This window comes from Mustela nigripes, chromosome 8 (assembly GCF_022355385.1).
Source record: "Mustela nigripes isolate SB6536 chromosome 8, MUSNIG.SB6536, whole genome shotgun sequence".
In the NCBI taxonomy this organism is placed as follows: Eukaryota; Metazoa; Chordata; class Mammalia; order Carnivora; family Mustelidae; genus Mustela; species Mustela nigripes.
Genome location: NC_081564.1, coordinates 65,468,168 through 65,488,821, shown reverse-complemented (window position 1 = coordinate 65,488,821; position 20,654 = coordinate 65,468,168).

The window sequence follows — 20,654 nt, the reverse complement described above, 5'->3', positions numbered from 1 at the left end:
ACCTAGCAGGGAGTGCGTTCCAGCCCCTCAGCGTCCTCCCCAGCCTTCGTGCACACCGCAGAGAGCTGTAGCTGCTTCTGCCAGCATCCTCTTTCTTTGGAAAGGTCTTTTGTGAGCTATGGACTTGTGAGTATCTTGATGACCTCCTGCGTCTCAGAATTAGTCTCAGATTAGCTGTGTGCATCGCGGGCGGCGGGGGGGGGGGGGGGGGTTCAGGGAGGAGGAGCTCTTCCTACTGCCAAAAAGGATTTCAGATGAACAGCCAGAGATTCTGAGAACCCCGGCATTTCCACCATGTGGGGTGACACACACACACACGGACATGTGCACACACATACACACACACACTCCACATCCCCATCATCTCCTCCCCGATTTTACACCTCCGTCAAAGTTCAACTCGAACTCCACCTTCTCCAGCAAACCCCCTTAACCCACTGCAGATCAGTCCCCTGCCGGTGTCCCCCTGTCCCTCTAGGAGTAGGGGGACTGGGTCTGACTCCTGCCTCAGATTGGCAAGGTCGGCTCTCCCCCAAGACCTCTCTAGAAGTGAATGTTGGTAAAGATGACATTTTCTCAAGCCCTCTCTGCCTACCAAGTGAGAAGACAGAGCTGAGATGTCAAAAACCAAACCAAATCCTTTCCTATAACGGATACTGATTAAAAAGTCAATGGAAAACAAGGTATAATCTACTGAAGGCCCAGGTCAGGACTCGGGCCGAACAGGCCAGCAAACGCCCCCAAGCCCAGCCACAGGGCAGTATCTGCGAGGGTGCAGGGAAGACCCAATGACCCTTGAGAGCGGGGACCTGCTGCTGACTGCCTTCAGGAGGAGGCCCGCCAGTACCAACCACCCCCATCCCGTGATAACACGTAATACACTTCCGCAGATGACACAGCCAACACCTTGTGTCACTGGTCATTGACGCTCTCTGCCACCAGACACATTTCAGAGCTCGCTAAAACACGGGATGTGACCAACTTGTCCCTGTTCTGCAAAGACAGCCCTGATACCTTTCTCTCTGTGTCCCTATGCATCGTGTCACTTGTCTTTGCTGCCTGATGCCACTGTGTGTTCTGCCCACAAACTCCCCTCGCCATCGGTGGGGGCACGTGGAGTATACCCGAGAAACCCCCGCAGGGCAGCACCCTCCACCAGCCATGGGAGGCTGGGTCCCTACCAGCATGCTGGGAGGCGAGAGCTGAGCCAAGGTGCATGCCGGCAGGCCCCAGACTACCCCAAGCCTTAAGAACATCACTGACAAGGCAATTTCTGGTGCTTTTTCATTTTGCTGGAGATAAAGCTATCTATGCGAGTCCATCCATCCGCACACATATATAGATGTTAGCCACGGCAACCAAGAAAGCCATCCAAATTGCGGCACTGAAATGAACAGAGCTGAACAATAAGCTAAAACATGCCTAGAGCAAGTTGAGCAATAAACAGGTTTTTAATTTTTTCCCCTTCCATCTCTTAAGTGTCTGTCTCTGATGGATGATGTGACAGAGGAAGGCGGCTCCATAAATTCCGAATTCTGAATACTAAATCAGCGAGTGGCAGCCGAGTGCTGGGTGCCTGGTTCTCCGTCTTCCTGGAGCGGCAGCTTTATGGGGACTCTGGGACCAGCCCCACCCCTCTCAAGGTCCAGGCACCCAGGCTCCCCGGTGAACAGGGAGTGGGCTCACAGGCCATCACGGTGGCTCGCTGGGGCAGCATCCGAACCCCTGACTCCGGGAAAATGGGATTCAGAAAGGCAAGAGGTGCTCAAGGTCACAGAGATGAGTTTGCAATACTAGCATGGCTCTTTGGATCTCATCCATCCTGGAAGTAGAAGCTGTTTCCCCTTTGTGCATAAAGAGCTTCAGACCCCTTAAATAGCTTGCAGGAGGTCCCATGGCCAGCACGTGGCAGAGGCGGCGCTGGAATCCCGACTGGTTTGCATCCAGAATTCATACTCTGTGCAGCAGAAGGGACCTTCCCAAACTTTTGGACAGTGTGGCAAGTATACAAAATAGTAGTATTTGTGCTTCACACTGGAATGAACTGGAAGGGATTTAGGAGTCTTCCTATGGGGCCTGGTGGAAATTTTTTATTACCTTTTGTTCATTTTATATAATTACAATAAGAAAAATAACTATTGGAAAAGATATTAAATATTGAATATGTATAAAAATTTCAAATAGTATATTTTCATATTTGTAATGAGAAACCCGAACTTGCCTCTGTGAACAATATTCTCATATCAAATTTTATGTTCGAAACGACTACACACCACTCCTGATCAATACCTCTTAATGATGGTGTCTTCAAATTCTCAACAGCCACCACTCACAAGGAACTTTGTTCACACGAGCAGGCAATAAAATTTTTAAATCATATTTTTTTACAGACAGTTAAAAAATTTACAGCAGTTGAAATTACATTTTAAGAATGTAACAGCCTTCTCTTTTCTTTCACTGACAATTATACTGTTGGAATGTCTTGTGATATGACACTTGGATTTCTAATTGAACTGAACTTTTGCATAGCCAATATTTCCATAGAGTGATGAAATCTGATTTGAGGGTTGCATATGCAGTATTTGAGCATCGCCTTACAGTTGGCTTGGGCCTTCCCGAAAGGGCTCATCAGCTGCCAGGGGAAGAGAGAATCTTGTAAAGGTGAAGCAGGGGCTCAGAGACTCGCTTGTCCTGTCTGTCCCCTCCCGGAACTCCACACCATGTTCCCCACATACCTTGGGTTACGTGCCATGAACACGAGTGCCCAGAACACGAGTCCTCCGGGAGCTCTCCATGCCCCTCGCACACGGTGGACAACTGTTTGCAAAAGTCGGCATGCAGGAAGGAGAACAGCTCTTGGAAGCTCTCAGTGTACATGGAAAGCTGGTGGTCATTGTGCACAGGTGTGCTTGCTGCATGTGAGGACCGCACGGTGGCTCTTTGGAGTCTGTTCCCCTCAGACTGTGCTCAGAGGACCCCCCACTAGGGACCTGGCAGCCCATGTGGATAGCCGTAGGGGGCTCTGAAGATCCCAGGAACCTCCGGGGCTAAAACTATCACTATCTCCTTGCCTACTTTCAAAACTTTCATGCCTGACTCTTTGGGGCGTGGGGAAGCTCTACCGCTTACCATCATTACTGAATCTGGTGAATATTCACTTGGGATAATAACTGGAGTTTTTCCTCCCAGGGCTTTTTTTCATCTTCCCTTTCTTGACCCCTTAGGCAGCAGGTGCCCTGTCCTCCAGAGATACAACCAGGAACACGGTGCCTCTGTCCAGCTTGGATTTGCACGTCATGCTTTGGAGTGTTCTTAACAGAAATGGAGGTGTGAGAGCAAAGAGTTTTGTGAGATAGCCTTTTGTGGCACTTAAAAAGGGCTTGGAGATCTCAGAGCACAGATTTCAAAAAGAACAGAGAGGCATCCAAGCTGAGTAACAACCATTATCTTAACCAACTGCCCCCAGCCAAGGTTCAGAGGTGGGAAAGACCAGCCAATAGCTGGGAGAAGAATCAAAGGAGATGGGACTGGAGTTTCCAAACTCCAGTATGTGTCTGACCTAGAACCCAGCAGCACTACATTGTAGAGCTGGGGAGTAAAAGGCAGGCAGCAGAATGATGAAAACCCTGATTCCAGATCTCATACAGACAGACCTGAAGAGAATGTTGTTTGCCTTCCAAAGTGGAGGCGAGGTGTTCCTTTCCAATATGGTGCCTGAGCAGAAGACCAGCAATGGCTGAAAGTGAGTGTCTATGTAATCAGATCGGCCTGGGGCGCCTGTTCATCCTGGTATGCTATGGAGAAAGCCACCAGCATTCCCATGCTCCCCAAGAGAGATGTAGATGTGGCCCAGAGGGCAGCGAGCAAAGAGGCAAAGAGGTTTTGCTGCTGGGACAAAGAGAAAGCCAACAGCATTGACCTGGCAAATGGAAGCCACAGTGGGGACCAAGGTCACATGCTACAAGTGCAGCAAGGCCAGAAGCCAATACCCAATACCCATCAGAATCCATGATGGGAGTCAGCGAGATGCACCTCCTCATGGCTCCCAGAAACATAGATTACCCTGGGAAAAAGAGAGCAAAACGGAAGTTAAATCCTGAACTGAATGGTAGTGTTCAGATGAGAAGAGATGATTACCTTGAATTGGTTTATTTTGCACCTTTGGAAGAAACGAAGGATTGAGAACTCACGTGAGTTCTGTTATAAAGAAACACAGAGTGTTACAGTTTGCACATCTCGTGTTAGGACTGTATAAATAATTCATGCCTATTGCAGAATTTATAAATAAATTTGTAACCATTCACTCTCCACTATAACCAAGACGCGTAACAGGCCAGTCCTCCATGGCTATGAAACAAACCATGGCTGAATCCCAATGAGCGAAAGAGGTGGCTATTGATGTCATAAAATGGTTCTCCGCTTTATGAAAGATGTTTCCTCTAAAGGTTTTTAATTGGCCCGACATCTTAATGCAATTAAAATAGTATCTGACTTTGTAAAACTCATTTTTCTAGTTGATCCCCCAACACTGTGAAGAAATCGGCACTGATTGGCTTTCATCCAAATCTCGGTCTGCGGTATTCATGCTGGAACTGTGAAGAAGGGAAGATATGTTGGCAGAGAGAAAACAGATGAAGCTGAAAGTCACATTCATGCTGGTCTTGAAGTCAAATGACTTGAGCGCTAGTGTCTGCTGTGCTACCAAGCAGCTGTGAGACCTGCCTCGGGCCCCTCTCATCTCTGGGCTCCTTCCATAATATGGATACAGATGGCTCTATGGTTTCTTCTAGCACTAACCCTGTAGCTTGTTTTGTAAATATCTGGGTTACTGAATGACCTGTTTGGTGTTCTTGTAGGCAAGAACAAGCATGATATATAACATGACCATGTCTGGGACCGTGGTTACATGTTAAGTAACATCTAGTCAGATATGTATTGAATGCCCATTATAGACCAGTGCCCAGCTAGGCACTGTGAGGGAAATAAAGGAATGCCCCATTTCCTGCCCTGGGAAGAGAGGACTTCTCAAAGGAAGCAAGACAAGGGCCAGAAAGACACTGCAAAGTCAAGTGCTGTGGGCCCAAAGGAAGCAGGGCTCCCTAGGAGGGGCTGTGGTCAGGAAGGCACAGACGAACTGGACTTTGCAGAGCAAGCTGGACGAGAGAAAGGAGGTCATTCCAGGTGACTCAGGAGGGGACAGTGCTTCTCAGACATTGATACCACCCATGAAAACACAGCAGCGTAATCAGCTCGGTTACATAACTTGTGATGAACAGATGGGCAAGAGGGAATGGAGTGGGTTGTAGACATTTTTCTTTCTTCTTTTTTTTTTTTAGGTTTGAAAACACTGCTGTCTTTGCTTGTTTGTTTCAAGTTTTTATTTAAATTCTAGCATACACGGTGATATTGTTTTCAGGAATAGAATTCAGTGATTCATCACTTCCATACATTTTCATTCATATATTTCATTCACATTTCAATTTTCAGATATTCTTAAGACTTTTGCTCTCTGTGTTTCTTTATAACACAACTCACATGTGCTCATCCCGCCATGGTGCTGTGACCACCTCCATAGTGCAAGCTGCAAGGGACAATCCCCCAAGCTCTCTTTACAAAGGAAGTCACACAAACCCTAGTGTAACTGTTAGGCAAAACGCATCCACTCCCTTAGACAAGCAGGCTCCCCATGTTTTGATTTTATGTGTAATGTGTACCTGCTGTTTCCCAAAGAGTATTTGAGGGGCTGGAAATAAAAGTCATAAATTAGGGGTGCCTGGGTGGCTCAGTCATTAAGCATCTGCCTTCAGCTCAGGTCATGATCCTGGGGTCCTGGGATCGAGCCCCACATCAGGCTCCCTGCTTGGCGGCAAGCCTACTTCTCCTTCTCCCACTCCCCTTGCTTGTGTTTCCTCTCTCTCTGTGTCTCTCTCTGCCAAATAAATAAACAAAATCCTAAAAAAAAAAAAAAAAAAAAGGGAGAAAACAAGGGGCACCTGGGAGGCTCAGTGGGTTAAAGCCTCTGCCTTCAGCTCATGATCCTGGGATCCAGGGTCCTGGGATCAAGCCTCAAGTCTACTCAGCAGGGAGCCTGCTCCCTGCCCACCACCCCCCCTGCCCCGCCTGCCTCTCTGCCTACTTGTGATCTCTGTCTGTCCAATAAATAAATAAATAAATAAATAAATCTTTAAAAAAAAAAAGAAAGAAACATTATTTTAAAAAGTCATAAATTAAAACTTAGAAACAGAAATACCAAGTCAGGAGCCACAAAGAGATCTGGAGGAGGAAGGAAAGCCAAAACAAAGCTAACTTCGGCCATTGAACTACCTTTAGCTGTGTTTCCTAGAAGCCAAAGAGGAGAGGGAAGTCATTTTATAGAACAGCTAACAAAAGCAAATATATCAATTATCTAGAAGTGACCCTCTCTTCCTGAATACTCAGGAAACGTAACAGGATTTCGAGGGTGTTCTGGAGGGTTTATCAGAACCTCTCTTTAGTTGCCCCAGTAAGTAGAACATATGGCAAAGTAATCCACATAATGTTTACATGTCAGGTACTCACTGCTCTATGGAGACTTTACTGAGCACCCGATGGTATATAGAGAGACAAGTCACAATGCTTGGCCACCTTAAGCTTTTAACCTGATAACAGAGATGCAACATATAATCAAATAAGTATTTATTCATCACCAATATTTATTTAGTATTTTTCTGTGCTGGTCACATAATAGACTGGTCATTTCTCTCTCTCTTTTTTTTAAGATTTTAGTTATCTACCCATCAGGGAGAAAGAGAGCACAAGCAAGGGGAGCAGCAGGCAGAGGAAGAAGCAGGCTTCCCACTGAGCAGCAAGCCCTGTCCAATAAATAAATAAATAAGTAAATAAATCTTTAAAAAAAAAAAAAGAAAGAAACATTATTTTAAAAAGTCATAAATTAAAACTTAGAAACAGAAATACCAAGTCAGGAGCCACAAAGAGATCTGGAGGAGGAAGGAAAGCCAAAACAAAGCTAAGGGGCTGGATCCCAGGACCCTGGATCTCAGGATTACGAGCTGAGCCAAAGGCAGACACTTAACCAATGCCCAGGCGTCCCTAGACTGATCATTTCCACAAGAGAGGAAGATTTTTAAAATTTCCTCCAAGGTTGAAAATTTCTTAACAGAGTCCAGATGTGTCTTTTATTTTTAAAAAAAGATCCAATCACACCAAAAAAATGTAACTACGTGAGAAGCTGGTATGTTAATTAGCTGGACTGTAGAATCATTTCACTATGTATACGTGTATCAAATCACCTTGAAAACACAGTTTTGGAGGTCAACATTGACAAACAAGAAAAATACTTTAAAAAAATAAGTTAAAAATATTGGTAACGGGGCGCCTTGGGTGGCTCAGTTGTCAAGTGTCTGCCTTCGGTTCAGGTCATGATCCCAGCATCCTGGGATCAAGCTCCACATTGGGTTCCCTGCTCCATGGGAAGCCTGTGTCTCCCTCTCCCATTCCCCCTGCTTGTATTCCCTCTCTCACTGTCTCTCTCTCTCTCTGTCAAATAAATAAATAAAGTCTTTAAAAAATTGATAACATACACTTACACACGAATCCAAACTCAGCGAATCTCTCATTCTCATGAAAATACAGAGCAGGCATTAGAGATACTTTGTTCAGCTGTAAGCAACAGAAACCTTGACTAGACGGTGCTTCTCAAACTTTAATGTGAGTATAACTCACCTGGTGGCTGTGAAAATGCAGTTTTACTGGGTGCAGCCTGGCTGCTTGTGGCTCAGGTTATCCCGGGGTCCTGGGATCGAGCCCCATGTCAGGCTCCCTGCTCATGGAGAGAGGGCTCTCTCTTGCCCTCTCTCAAATAAATAAATAAAATCTTTTTTTAAAAATGCAGCCTTATTTGTATGGTGGGTCTGGGTGAGCCTTGAACGTCCTCGCTTCTAGCAAGTTCCCTGGTTCGCAGGCAGTAAGTACCTTGAATGAGGCGCCACCAGAGAGGTACCAAGGTTTTGTCTGTGTCCTCATTACATTGTCCTGAGACAAGCATTCCAGGCAAAGGTAGTGAGAACTGTGTGGAAGCCCAGTAATGCCATCAGGAGCCACTCCTTTCCCTTCCCTCCACTCGACCTTCTTGTAAAAAGATGGTGGCTTCATGTCACAAAAAGGCTGTTCTCCTATGCATCGCGTCTCTATTTCAGATCTGGAGAACGAGGAAGTGCCCCTCTATCAGGAAGACCTAAGGTTCTCAGAACTTATCCCACCCTGCCCTCCAAGAAGCTGAAGTCACATTGGCCAGAGGGTGTCATGTGGTCGCCTCTCCCTGCAAGGGACTATGGGAAAACATTTGGTTTTCGGTGAGCCGCAGCCTGAACAACACCAGGCATTTTTAGTAAGGAAATAGAAACAGGTGGCTATTAGGTAGGCAGCCGGCAGTGTCATTACCCAGAAATACTTGTCTTCTCCATAAGCTTCCTCTGCATGCCCGACATGCCCCGTGTTTTCCCGGGGGCCTTTCAGGGTGAAGGGTATCAAATCAAACAGCCTGTCCCGCTGTTTCTATTCTCACGCACGGAGGACAGAGGCTCTGAGGACTTAGACGTGTGTCTTGGGATCGCATGTCCGCTCAGTGGAGAAGATGGGGCTGGGGCCCCTGGATCCTGGCCGTTTTGTGAGTACTTTGGCGGTGCCTGTTGACAAGTAATGTTGTTTTCAGTCGAGCACATTTGAAGCCTATGCCTCGCCCTTTCGGGAAACTTAAAATGAAAGTCACCTCCTCGGCCGGCCAAGGGCGCAGCACCTCGTAAACGTGAGAGGACAGACTCACGGGCAGTGAACGGCAGGCCCTGATGGAGTGCGCATCACGCCAGACAAACTTAATTGCTTTTTTTCTAATCTACAGAAATGCCAGATGAGGAGATAAAAGGAAAGCAGTGAATATAATTGCTCTGAATTTTAGGAACGTGCTTGGGAAGAGTGACTTGGGTGAGGTTCTGAGTTAAAATATGAATACTAACAATTCAGATGGGCCCGGGAAAGTGGGGGCGCCGCGGAGGGGGCAGGGAGGGAAGAGAGGGAAGAAGTCTTAGCGCTGACCGCCGCGGCCCCCACGCATGGTGAAGGGTCCTCATTTCAACGGAGGCCTGAGTCACACCCTGACAAATCCTCCCCACCCAGAGTGTGGTCCTGGGAGCAGCAGCATGGCCAAGGCCAGGGGCTTGCCAGAAACACAGAACGCGGAGCCCTGCACCCAGCCCAGCCTGCCGTGCTTTCTGCCCGTAACAGGCCCCAAGGGAGTCAGGTGCACACTGATGTGCTGTAACCTGGCAGAGTCGGAAGGTGTGCCCCAGCCCTCGGGTAAGGATGGCCTCGCTCACCTTCACCCTGCTCGCCAGCAGTGCCCTCCAAACACCCACTCCAAAATTCACCCTCCAGCTCCCTTACATCAAACTCTAACCTCACTGCCCCCATGACTGCTTGCTCTCCCGGAGAGTATCAGCCTGACTAAGGTATAAACACCATGGGGATGTTTGTCTTTTTAAAATGAGTCTGTTAATGAAACTGTACTGGAGGGACTTCGGGCCACTTAACATTGGAGTGGCAGGGGACACACCTGTGGACAGGGGCTCTTCAAGATATCAAGGTTAGAAAGTTGAAGCCTCTGCCTCCCCCACCTCCTGATGCCAGGCACGAGGATGTACTTTCTTATTTGTTTCTCATAATCCTGAAGGTTTTCTTATCCCTCTTTAGGGTGAGAAGTGCGACACACAGAAAGGTGGACTGATGTGGGATTATACAACCGGAAGGAACAGAACCGAACCTGGTGCCGGTAAGCTGTCTTCTGAAGTCAGAATCTCACCCACCCGCAGCACCCAGCCGCCTCACTCTTTCTGCCCACCTGTGTGCATCCCCTAGCCCAGCCCTTGTCACACCCGCATCTCAATGACTGTCCGTGGACGGTGACCACACAGGGCGAAGGGTGGGGCTCTGTCCCTTGAGCCTCAAAACCTCATTGACAACAGCTTCTAGAAATGCTCACAGAGCTGGGGAGCAGGAACGAGCCATAGAAAGGCAGGAAAGAGAAGAAGGCCTGTGAACTGTCCAAGTACTAAATACACTATTTAGACCCTACTTCTTTCCAAAAATGTCTGAAGTAAACTTACAGCATAAAGCACACACCTGAGTCCTTTTATAATACTAATTCATGTGTGGGAAAATTCCATAAGGGGAAACGATAATCTCACAGAGCCCCAGAGAAAAGACAGTTGCGGGCACCCTACACAAAACTTCGCTTCAGGTTCTCTGATAGTTGAGGAAGAAAAAAAAAAAAAGTATGATGACATTTTCTAGGAAAAGCGAGTGTGGTCAGGAGAGACCCACTTTTTCTTAGTACTTAGAGGAATGTGTCGTATGAAACTGACAGATGGCCCCGCCTGGGAAGGGGCGAGTAAAATTATCTGTGACCCGGAGAAGCGAGCTGTTTGGGTAAGACGCCCCAGATGAGATTTGCCTCGGAAAGGCATCAGCATTAACACAGAAGGAAAAATAATCACGAAGACAGAGATGGATTCCATAAGTGGAGGGGACCTCAAAAGTGAGGGTCCGCCGAGAGAGGCGCAGGCTCAGAGCAGAGCACAAATTACCTGAGTTTGCAGTGGGAAGTGGCAGAGAGATAAATAAAAAAAGGCAGGATGATTTGGGAGCACGCGTGCAGGGCCCAGGACACAAAGCCGGGAGGAAATGGTCTCCGGCGGGGAGATGAGGCTCGGGAGGCCGCAGCCAGCCATGGGCATCTCATTACCCGGCAGAGGGAGGCCACGTGGCGAGGGTTCAGGGAAGGGCACAAGCATGATTAGGTAGCAGGAGAGATTAATTTATGAAGAAAGATTAAAAACTAAAGCAGGAGAGCGGGGCTCCGGCAAGACGGGCTCCCAGGCGTCGGGGGGGGGGGCGATGTGAGGGGCACAGGAGCCAGAGGGGGAGGCCTGGCCAGGACCACGAGGGGATGAAATAGGCCAACGGCACGGGGAGATGGTGGAAATACCCACCTAAGGAGACCTGAGGGGGCTCAGTCCAAATTAGAAATTAAGACAAAGCTGCCGTCTATAGAAGCTGCAGAGCCAGAGCCATGAACCCTACACAGAGAGCCATCCACATGTGCTCTGCAGCCCGCTCCCCCCGGTGCTCACTGGGGCTTCTTTGTGAGGTGGGGTGGATGGGAGCAGGGGCTTAATTCACGTCAGAAACATCATGGGGCATCTACCACACGCTGGGTATCTCACTAAACATGAGAAGACGAGGTCGTATAGGATAAGTCCCTGACCTCAAGGTACTGGGGGGGTTCAGATCAATCAACTCTTCTAAGTCAGAGTGATAAGTAGAGTGAAAGTCATAGTGAAAAAATATTAAGTAGAGAACACCAGGAACCAGAGGAAGGGGTCAAGGGAAGGCTTCTCAGAAGAGGTCACGTGTGAACCAAGTCTGGAAGACTGATAGACATTACTGGCCAATGCTGTGGATGGATGGATGGATGGATGGATGGTTGGTTGGATGAATGGGATAAGAGGCAGCATCAGTTAATCAGTATAACTAATCATTTAATAATAATTAGTGCAAAGATACGGAGGTCTGAAACAACATGATGTGTTCAAGGAACTTGAAAAGTTCCAATTTGGCTGTAGAAAGGGGGATGAGAAAACAAAGAGAGAAGATTAACTCCTGAGGGACAGAGTAGAATAGACTTTGTATGCATGAAGCTCAGGTTGAAAGCTTTGTTCAGTCAGCAACTGAAGGCTTTTAAGAAGCATGGAGAAATCAGGTGTAATTTTTAAAAGATTACTCTAGCAGCTGGGGAAATATGCCCCATTTCCAGGGATAGTCAGGAGATGAGGAAATCAGTTTGACACCTATTTTCATGGTCCAGGTAAGAATTTGCAAGAGGCTGAAGTAAGGTAATGATGGTGGAGACCCAGGGGATACGGATCTTTCCAAATACTTGGAGAGGAGAGCTGGGCAGGAAGATAGAGACGGGTAAATACAGTCCTGGTGTGGGTTCTTGGCTGGGTAGTGGCGTACATCACTGAGATTGACAATTATCAGGCAGGTTTCAGGATATGTAAGAGTTCTGGGTGGCCAGGCGGGCCGTGATAGGCTTGAACTACATGCTGTGGGCACGATCAGATGGGCTGTGAGTCACAATGCAGTAAGAGAGGAATGTGGGAGGCGGGGATGGAGAGCAGGGTAGCAAACACTTGAAAATGCCTGGCTGTCGGGGCAAGAATGAGGCAGGACACCCTCAGAGAGGGAGGGCTTGAGGGAGGGCATGGTTTGGTTGGTCCTTAGATGAAAATGTCCTAAACATGTTCTCAGAGTAGGGGGTGAAGATGTAGAAAATTCCAAGGGACTAAGAGAGTGTTGGACAGAGATCATGGGCAGAGAATGGGCTATTAGCATACAAGATTTCAGAGTAGGATCATGTTTGGTTCATCTCAAGCCACAAAATGCATGTCTGGCCGTGCAGCTTCACCCTCTCCTGGCCTTCCCCCTTGTTCTTAGGATAGACAACAGCATCCTCCCATTACCCTCAAGGCTCTGCACAGTCCTGATGCCCCCAGCTTCCTTGAGAGACACATCCTCCCCTTTTTCCCTAAACCCATTCACTCTGGGGGCACCTGGGTGGCTCAGTCAGTTGGGTGTCCGACTCTTGATTTCAGCTCGGATCATGATCTCAGGATCATGAGATCAAGCCCTGCTCCATGCTCAGTGGGGAGTCTGCTTGAGATCCTCTCTCCCATTCTCTCTAAATAAATAAATAAAATCTTAAAACACACACACACACACACACATTCTCTCTGAACTTCTTGCACACACGGAGCCCTTGCACATGCCTGGTACGCCCTCCAACCCATGTTTTCCTTTATGACTTCTCCTTATTTTTCAGATTTCCATTTCTTGCAGGAAACCTTCCTCGAAATCCAACTGTGACGGCTTCCTTTCTTATTGCTTGCTTGGATTCCTATTTCTGTTCTCTGTAGAACATATTTATGCATTCTTGATCACAATTATCCAATTCTGTAACAAGAGTAGGGACTGTAGAAGTTTCTAATTGCCATGGTAACTCCAGCATCTAACCTAGTGCTAGCATACAGTAGGCTATTGACTCATATTGAATGAATGAATGAATGAATGAATAGCAGTTGTTTGTTTATGACAGCATCTCTCCTTTTGGTAAGACAGAACAAGTCTGGGGATCTGGATATGCATGTATTAAGAATAAACGAGCTCCAGGTCCCAGACCGGAACTGAGATGGCAGAACTACCCATAACCCCAGACTAGACAGAGAGAAAGGGGGCACGCTTATGAGAGCAATTCAGGCTGGCCCCAGCAGCCAACTTCATTTAAAGAAGCATAACACTTTCATTATCGTGGCGTTCCAAAGGGCTAATTCAGCTTAAAACTAATTGCTAGTAAAGACTTCCTGGGTGAGGTCAGTAAGTGCTCAAGAAAGGTATGAGGAGACAATGAAACTTTGAATTAGTATGCTGGAAACATCCGAAACATATTCATTGTGTTAATAGAAATGCCGAAGTATATTAGACATTTTGGGGGTTATTACTCATATTAGTTATAATATGGAAATCAAATTTTATTTCTAAATTGCAATCAAATGATATTTTCTATTAAAACTTTAATAGCAAGCCAAATTAAGCAATGCTACGGGTTACATATTAGTAATCCAGTTTGGTTATAACTCATATTTCTTTTATTTTGTTATGAATCATCATGGGAATGAAATCAAACAAGGTATTTTCCAAAAATGAACTGAAAAGGGTTTTCCTGAACAGAACAGATGAACAGCTTAAGAGTACAAATTAGTAATACTATCTTAGTAAAATAAACAAAGACAACACTAATAGTGAAGCTTCACACTGGGGTGAAAATAATCCACCCTCTATCACATCCTCCTACAGAACTAAGAGCCAGAAGATCCTAAGAGGTCAATTATCAAATCTCCTGTCTCAAGACAAAATTGCATAAAATTCTTCCTTAAAAACTGACACATCATTAAGAACCAACCTTGACTTCTTTGTCCAAAGTTCAGTGGCATGTCCCTAAATGTATTTGGAGTCCTCATTATCTTTTGCACATAGTAGGTGGCCAGTAAAGCCCTGATACATTGATTTAATAAATTAATTACAAGTTAACCTCTTAAAAAATGTCTATTGATAATGTATAAACATATAGATCACCCATAACAATACTTGGCACATAGAAGGTGTTTATAAATATAAAGTCTTTTTTTCCTACTGGGCAAGTTGGGGATAGCAGTCACTTTCTTGGTCCATCTAAAAATCATATTATAGGGCACCTGGGTGGTTCAGTCAGTTAAGTTTCTGATTCTTGGGGCGCTCAGTGGGTTAAGGCCTTTGTCTTCAGCTCGGGTCATGGTCCCAGGGTCCTGGGATCAAGCCCCACATCAGGCTCCCTGCTCTGCGGGGAGCCTGCTTCCCCCCACTCTCTCTCTGCCTGCCTCTCTGCCTACTTGTGATCTCTGTCTGTTAAATAAATAAATAAAATCTTTAAAAAAAAAAAGTTTCTGATTCTTGATCTCAGCTCAGGTCATGATCTCAGGGTCATGAGATCGAGCCCTACGTCGGCCTCTGCACTCTGCGCAGAGTCTGCTTGAGCTTCTATTTCTCCTCCCTCTGCCCCTCCCCTGACTCACTCTCTCTCAAATCAATCAACAGATAAAATCTTTAAAAATCATTATATTGATAACAGATAGCATTTGGGTGGCTACCATGTGCCAGGCACTGTGCCAAGCTCTTTGTATATATTATCACATTTATCATTCACAACAACCAAAGAGATGGGAGCCACTATTAGCCCCATTTTACAGATGAGAAAAATGAGGCACTGGAAGGAGAGCAACTTGCTCACGGCTGCAAAGCTTCTCATGGTAGAGCCAGACTTGAAGCCCAGCACTCTGATGCCAGTGGCAGGGCTCTAACCACTGAACCATGCAGCCTCTCATGCACCCAAAAGTGCGTGAGAGGCACCCACTCTGGCATGTGGAAGGACTTGCCTCTCCCTCCAGAGCTCTCTCCAGGGCTCTCTCAGACACTCAGAGTATGGAGATTGGCTGGTTTTATTTCAGGCTCTGGCTGTTCATCCTCCTCCATATTCAGAGCTTGTGGGAGACAAAGTTCCAAGTACCATTGGAATTCCCTTCCTGTGCCTCTAAACAGAACTTCCTTCACCCATGATGGCCCAGGAGTACAAACATGGTTATAATCAGAGTGAGTATCCAGGTGTCTCCCAGAACTCCTTTTCCCTGAAGCAGTTCAGAAATAATGGACCCAGACTTTCCTAGGTCCAAAGTCCAATAGTGACCCCTGGATTTTGGCACACCCTCCAGGTCCCATCTGCCTCCAGTATCCAGGTCTCTGCATCATCTCCATGTGGGATTGAACAGTGAATAACATCACCACTTCTTTAAATTCATGCCCACCCAGGAGCTCAGAATGTAACCTGATCTGGAAACAGTGTCTTTATGGATGGAATCAAGTCAAGGTGGGGTCTTGCTAGAGGTGGGTGGGGCCCTAAATCCAATGACTGGTGTCCTTCCAGGAGAGAGAGAGAGATTTGGAGACACACTGAGAGGCCATGTGGAGACCAGGGCAGTGATGGGAACAATGGATCTACAAGCCACGGGATGCCAGGGATTTCCAGGAGCAACCAGCAGCTGGAAGAGGGAGGAAGCATCCTTCTCTAAGCCTTCAGAGGGCACACAGCTCTGCGGACATCTTCACATTGAACTTCTAGCCTTTGGAACTGTGAGAGAATAGATTCCTATTGTTATAAATCACACAGAATGTGGTTCTTTGTTACAGCAGTCCGAGGAAGCCAATCCACCGTTTTCACACTTGCCCGATACACCTCCCTCTACCGGCTCCCCCAAGTGCCAAGCGTCTTCATGAGCTCAGAGTCCAGGTGAGACTGAGTGTGGTCCTGGACCCAAGACAGGCCCCAAACTTTCGATACCAGTCTGCAAAGAGTGAAGTCCAGACATTGAGAGTAAGCATTCAGAATCTTAACCCCAATTTGACAGAGTAATTTTATGCCCATTGACTTTAGTTACAACAACAAAATGGGACTTGTGTGTTGTATATCTGCCTGTTCTTTCATGTTTCTAGCAATTCATTTTTACTGTATTTTACAAAAGTATCCATTCCATGGTGCATGGAAAAGTTAAAAATAGCCTGATCCTTCAACACCAAGAGTTTGAGAAACCTCGGCGGGGACCCAGGTCTCTCCTGAAACAGGGCTCACTCTTCTTAGGAGGCAGGAAGCATCTGAAGAGCATCTGACCTTTTTTTCCCTTTTATGATAACAAGCTCACCATCTCTCTGGCATTGATCCTGCCCTCTCCTTTGGGAACTGCTGTCAGCTCAGACGTTTGCCAAGAAGTCCCATCTCGAACCACCTCTGGCGGCTGGTCCATCTGCCCCAGGCCCAGGCCTCCGTGTGTTTCCTGAGACCCCTTCCTGGCCCTAAAGCTCACTTTCACCAGCCCCGAAGCAGCGGGACTGTGTCTTACAGAGATGATGGTTCCCAGCTCTTGTAGTATGCGCTCATTTTGTATTTCCCTGAAGCTGGGGTCCCCTCTAGCAATCAGTCTCGGGTCCCCGGGGCCTGGCAGGGCACAGCCTGAAAGCAAAGCATTATGGGGAATCACTCCTTCAACAGATCTGGACTCTTGGAAGGGCTCCAGCCCCAGCAGGTTTGTCCTCGGTGCCCCGAGCATGTAGACTGGGGCAGGCCCTTCCTCTCACCCAAGCACCTACCAGCATGCCTAAGCTTATGTTGCTTACCCAGCTGAGGCCAGCAGGGCCCCCGCTGCACGCACAGACACGAAGCTATGGTAACAGCAGCCATGATGGCAGATGCCAGCCAATGGTCAAGAGCTATATCATGTAACTCATTCATCCTCACTGCATCCCTGGGTGGCAGATACTACCCATTTTACAGATGAGAAAACCGAGAACCAGCCCAAGGTCACCAGCAAGCAAGGGACAAAGCAGTGATTCAGATGTGGGTCCTATGCCTCCAGAGTGCACTGCCCTGGCCCCGGTGCACCCCCACCTCTCAGCTCTCGTTCTCCTGTTGGGTCCAGACACCAGCACAGAGAGCACGGGCTCACTTCTAACAGAGCTCGCCCACCATGGCTTTGGAGAGGTTCAAAGCAGGCCCCAGGCCCCTTTGTCTAACAGGAAAGTCTTCAATGTCTTGCAAAAACCCGTGGTCTACAGGGCTTCGGGAGGCACAAACTTGCTTTGGAGTTTCTTGGCTCTCACCTATTTGCCTCCCCCACTCATATCCCTCTTATTGACCCCATTGACCAACCTCCCCTCTCACAGGTGAGTCCCAGAGCGCCTCCCATAGCAGGTGGGGGGTGACGTCAGGAGCATCAGGACTGGCAAGAAGAATGACCAACATCCTCTGGCCAGAGCCTTGAATGTCCTCTTTTGTCAGTCTGTCTGCTGGAGATAGGAGCCGGTCATAATAAAAGTCACACATCCTCACTGCAAAAAAGTGTCAAACTATACAAAAGCATGGAGAAGAAATAATTAAAGCTCATTCTATTCCTCCCTCCTTCCCCTTCCCCACTCCCACTGGCCCTGGAGTCGTCGGCCATTCTGTGGACGAGTCCCCTCGCTTCCACTGCCCCCCACAACCCCTACCCGCACTTCTGAGAGGAGGGATTGAAGGCAGTCCAGAGAGAACGTGGGGCAATGCGCCTGGTTGGGAACAGTGGTCTCAGATGGGGGGCGGGGAGTACACAACAGAGAAGCAAGAGTCCTGTCCATGAAATGTGCAAACTTCACACTTTTGCTAATGTCTGAGCCTAAGGTGGAAAAGAAAAAAAAAAAAGAAGAGAGGATAGCCTGGGGGAAGTCCAGATACAGTCAGAGCTGGAAGGAATCCTAAAGGGTACAGAGGGGGCAGGACTGTGGCTGAGGAACACATGGAGCCGCCAGCAGCCCCAACCCACAGCCTCGCCACCTGCCTCCTCTGTCCTCGAGTGCTTGCAACAGGTAGTGCTACACTCAAACCTCCCCTCTCCCGTCCTCTCTCCTGTTCCTTCTCTCCTCTCTCTCCCTCCCTCTCTCATACTTCTGACTTCCCAGTCTTAAAACCAGATCATGACTAGATCTCAAAACCTTCTGTCTTCGGAGCTGTCCACCTTTGCCCTTCCATGGGTTAACCATCCTGGCCGAGGCAGCCCGACAGAGCCATGGGAAGAAAGCCTGCCTCATTCCCTGACTATTAGCCTATGAGGAGAAGCACTACAGATCATAATCTCCCTCCCCTGCTACTTCCCCCAACCAACAAAAAAACCAACCTTGTCATTTTCCCCTCCCCCGGGGTCTGCTGCGCTTCCCTTCAGAACCAGGAGTAAATTATCTCCAAAGAAGGGTTCATTAAGAATAAATAATAATTTGCACTTCTCGTGCACCTTTTGTCTAAGTATCTCAAAGCGCTTCACTTAATTAATTAATTAAGAGAATTAATTAATTCGGAAAACACTCCTGGAGGGAGGGAAGGCATACTTAATGACACCTGTTTTCCAGATGAGTAAACTGAGGCCCAAAGCAATGGGTTCAAGGTCACAACGGGAAAAGTGGCAAATGGGGTTGGGGTGGGGGGTTGGGGTGAGACTGGCTTTGCTCCAACATGCTAAGGCTTGGGCACCAAGAGGGCAGCGCAGGGTGGGCCCAGGGCGAAGGGGACTGGAGGTTGGGGAGAAGAAAGCTGAGGTGGCGGCATCTAGAAGCTGAAACAAAGAGCCCCCCAGAGGCTGTCAGGGTGAGTCCAGGTAAACACCAGGTGCTATGGCCTGGAGGTCAGAGGCTCTCAATGCAGAACCCAGGCTAGGTAGGCTCCCGACAAAGGGCTAGGTCTCAGGCCTGTCACAGGCCAAGCGAAGGTTCTGAGTGACAGGTGCAGGTCTCCCCTGGTAAGTTGGCAGCTAACACACAATTAAATGCTTCTGAGCCACCAGCATCTCCCTAGATGCTCCTTAGGGGGCCTAGAGCTAATCATAGCATGGGGCTCTTGGTCTGCGGGTGGGGTGAGCAGGCTCCCCTTGCTAGACCAGGCGAGTGAGAGGCAGAGTCAGCATCCCCCAAACACCCTCCCCCTGAGCCTAGCCCTAGGATACCCTCTACCCAACCCAGCCCCTTTCCAACATCCCGGACACCCCCTCCACTGCTCCAAGTCCCAACATCACCTCGCTGACTTTTGTCCAAAACAGGAGACAGGGTGGCGGGTAGTTCCCATTAGTTCCCAACCCTCTGCATGTCCCCCTTGTGCCTGTCCAATCCACAGCCTCTGACCATCTAGCCCTGAGAACCCCCTCTGCTCCTAGCAAAGCTAATTAGGCCACACGTGTGTGCGCATCCCACCCCCCCACCACCACGCACACAGGCACGCAGACCCCCATGAACACGCGCGGCACTACACATTAACAACCCAAGCTTGTCTTTTTCATTGTGTTTTTATTATGATGCTCCACAATGATGTTTTTAAATGAATTTTGAATAGTCCCCGTAATTTGGTTTGTTCTACATCGCAGTGCGAGTGCGAGGGCCCCGCAGGAATTGCTGCGAGGAATACAATATTATGTGAGCATGGCTTCTGCTTGCTTTCTGCTTCCTCATAATTAAGCTTTATTGAGTTGTAAAATGAATAACAATTAAAAAAAACCTGTTTATTGATCCAGGTGCGACATGCAGAGGGAGAAGAAAACTTTCTCCAATTCCTGACCCCACCAAGTGGCCCTGGACTCTCACACCCTTTGATTTCAGTTACAAGCGATTGGACCCCCTTTGGCCGCAGGTGGAGCTGTCCCTGACACCATGAAGCACCACGAAGGGAGCCCTAACTAGAGTTTGTCGAGGGCAGAAGTCAGTGGAGAGGCTGGGGACTCCTGACATTCTTCTTCTTGATGCCTAAAATACTGTTCCTTGGGAAGTCTACCATTTTGGCAGATTGTGCCCCTATTTTTTTTTAAGATTTTATTTATTTATTTGACAGAGAGAGATCACAAGTAGGCAGAGAGGCAGGTAGAGAGAGAGGAGGAAGCCAGGCAGAAAGCCTGATGTGGGGCTCGATCCCAGGACCCTGGGTTCATATCCTGAGCCGAAGGCAGAGGCTTTAACCCACTGAGCCACCAAGGCACCCCAGATTGTGCCCCTATTAATATGCAGTTAACCTCAGGGAGGAATAGCATATGACAGCCTCATGAAATCTGACAGCCTAACAGGACATAGATGTTGGATTCTTTCTGGGAAATGGCCAGCAGGAAGGTCTCTGCAGAAGTGAAACTTGGCTCCTGTGAATCAGAGATGTTACAGGGATGGCTCAGAGCACAGGGCAGCGTCTGGTGATGGTCAATCTGGAGATAGCCAGGTGGGGGCTGACTCCAGCTGGTCCGAGAGGCAGAAGGGCAAGAAGAGGAATAGACCCTCAGAGAGGTACCAAATGAGGAGGGAAGGGCCCAGACGTACACGTTATCCTGCTATCTTCCTTCTTATCAGAGATTCCAAGAACCTAGCCAGCTTAAAAGAGCTGGGAAATCCAGGTGGAGTATTTG